Here is a 3054-nt window from a genome sequence, read left to right as displayed (position 1 = left end):
TATATATATATATATATATATATATATATACATATATATATATATATGTGTATAAATATATATATATATATCATATGTGATATATATCTATATCACATATGTATATACACAAAATTATGTATATATATATATATATGTATATATACACATATGTATTTATATACATATATATGTATTTATATATATTCATATATATTATATACATAGATATGTATTTATATATATTCATATATATTTATATACATATATATGTATTTATATATATACATATATATTTATATACATATATATGTATTTATATATATACACATATATATTTATCTTTACATATTTATAGATATATATATGTATATAAATTAAAACTCTGATGAACCAGATTCTACAAAAACATTACGATTTAAATTTTTATAGGTTTTCATCATCATTTGATGTATTTGCACTCATTGTCTACTTTTAATGTTCATTTTAAATGTGTGGTTTCCTTTCTTGTTCACATATATACATTTTATTTTTAGCTTTGCTTTAAAGTTCTTGTTTTGTGATTTGTACATTTGTGAGTTAAAATAAAGTTGAACTGAAGGTCGTCTCTTCTTTAAACATGTTTGAGGGAAATATTTCTGAGATCCAATAGTTTTGTGTCTTTTTATGATTTTCAGCTGAGTTAACAGTCATTAAAGTGAAAACAGGATTTCATGATGAAGCTGGCACCGTTTTTTTTTTTTTTTTAATCTTCAACGCTCTGCTTGTCTCACTGATCCTCTCCTCCGGAGAGGAGGAGGCTGGGAGGCTCATCCTCCCAGCTCCAGCTCAGCTGGTGACTCACGGAGGCCGTTCCAAGACCCCAGCCGTGCGTAATCATGAAGGTCCGACCCGCGCAGACAGGCGGGCAGAGACGGGTCTGCGACGAACGGTGGAAGCGATTTAAAAAAACATTTTACGTGTAAAAAAATAATAATCATTTTTAAATCGCTTCAGCAATTTTTTAAAACATTTTTTGTATAAAAACAAAATATAATTTTATTTAAAAATCGCTTCCACCGTCCGTCCCAGACTGTCCAGTCCGCCTGACTGCGGGTGGGATCGGGATTCAGCCTTCATGATTACGCGCGGCCGAGGTCTGGCAACGTCCATCTGTGAGTCCCCATATCCAGCTTCGCAGTGACCAGCGAAGCTCTGAGCACACAAGGCTGGTATCCGGAACCCGAGCCTCCAAGTCGGCACATCGAAGGATCTTCCGCGGTGACCAGCTGAACTTGGAGCCGGGGAGATGACGCCCTGCCCGGTCTGGCGCTCCGAGTCTCCGGAGGGAGGATCAGGGTACACCAGCAGAGCTCCATCCAGCTTGCTCTGAATTATGTTGTCGGCCACCAAGCACAAAAAATGCCAGCACATCAGCATTAGACCAAGATGTTGTCAGTATTGTTTTTAAAATCTTTAAAATAAGTCCAGCCGCTGCTCCAGTCCGAGAAATTGCAAATGGCGGATTATTGTTTTGAAACGTTTCTGAAGGATCCAGTGACTCCGCCCCCGACTCCGCCCCCGACCAATCAGTGACCGACAGTGTACTGACGTCACGTTTTTGTACCTCTTTGTACCGGTTAGAACCACAGAGCCAAGGTACTGAAAATAGTAACAGGTGCTAAGTACTGGTACTAATGGAAAAGCCTCAGAACCGGGCCAAGTAGGGTCAAGTCGGCCCGTACCGGTACTAATGGAAAAGGGGCATTAGATAACTTTGTGTCCCCCATGCCTTTTGACCAAAATTGCCAAGTTTGAAACTGATTGAGCGAAATCCCTAGGAGTTTGTTCAAATGCAGAGGTTGTAAACTGCCAAAAAGGTGTGAAAATAGGGCCGGCATTCCAAAATAGCCACCTTCTTGTTTATCGTACAATGTTGGTGCCAGAGGGTTTTTTGTGCATCTTGGGGAATTGGATAAGTGACCAAATTCCATGTTTCTATGACAAACTAAGGGTAATGCGGAGGGTATTTAAAAAATTTCTAGGTGGCGCTCTTGAGCCGTTTCTGTTGCGATTTTTGCCACGCCCTTAAAATATGTAACTTTTCACCAGTCCTGATGCATCTGCCAAATTTGGTGACTTTTGGGATATGTTATGGCCCCCAAAACGCCAATTCATTTGGTGGAAAAAATTGTTGCTCGGGCCTGAACAGAGCTATTACAATAGGCCTTTGCAGTGCTTCGCTGCTCGGGCCTACAAAGCCTATAATGAATTTTGTAGTGCACAGGGGGCCAATGATGGGACGCCATGATTGGAATTTAATTGCAATAATAAGCTCATGCCTACAGGCCTGAATTAACAGGTGAGCAGTAGAGTTCTGCACAAGCTGCAGACGGGCAGGAGAGGTCTGGTTAATGCCTACATACAGTGCATTACAGTAGTCAAGACAAGCTGTGATAAAACAAGGATTAATTTCTCCAAGTCAGGTCTTGCTAAGATTGGTTTCAGTTTTGCTATTTGGCAAAGTTGATAAAAACTTTTCTGAACAACACAGCTGATCTGTTTTTCAAATTTAAAGTCAGACTCAAATTTCACCCCCAGATTGGTGGCACAGTCCCTGAGATAAAATCACAGTGAGCCAAGCTCTATGCTGGGAGAGGGACAGCAACTCGGTCCAAACATCATAACTTCAGTCTTGTTCTCATTTAGACTAAGGAAGTTAAGGGCACGTACAAATCCACCAGCAGTACGTACAAATTCACCAGCAGTCACATGCTGAAGTGTCCCTGGGCAAGACCCATCAGTGTATGAATGTGATCTAAAGCACTGATTAGTCTCTTTAGAATGATTTGTTCAATTAGCTTTGTAGAGATCTAGTAGAGTCTGTATGAATGGGTAAATGAGGGCACAGCTTGTAGTGTAAAGCGCTTTGAGAATCTTGAAATAAGATAGAAAGGCGCTATATAAGTACAGTCCATTTATATATATTATAATAGAATAATAATAATATAATATATATATATATATATATATATATACAACAGAATACATATATAAATATAAATAAATATATATATATATATATATATATATATA

This window comes from Nematolebias whitei, chromosome 1 (genome assembly GCF_014905685.2).
Source record: "Nematolebias whitei isolate Nwh7 chromosome 1, NemWhi1, whole genome shotgun sequence".
NCBI lineage: Eukaryota > Metazoa > Chordata > Actinopteri > Cyprinodontiformes > Rivulidae > Nematolebias > Nematolebias whitei.
This window is presented reverse-complemented; position numbering follows the sequence as displayed.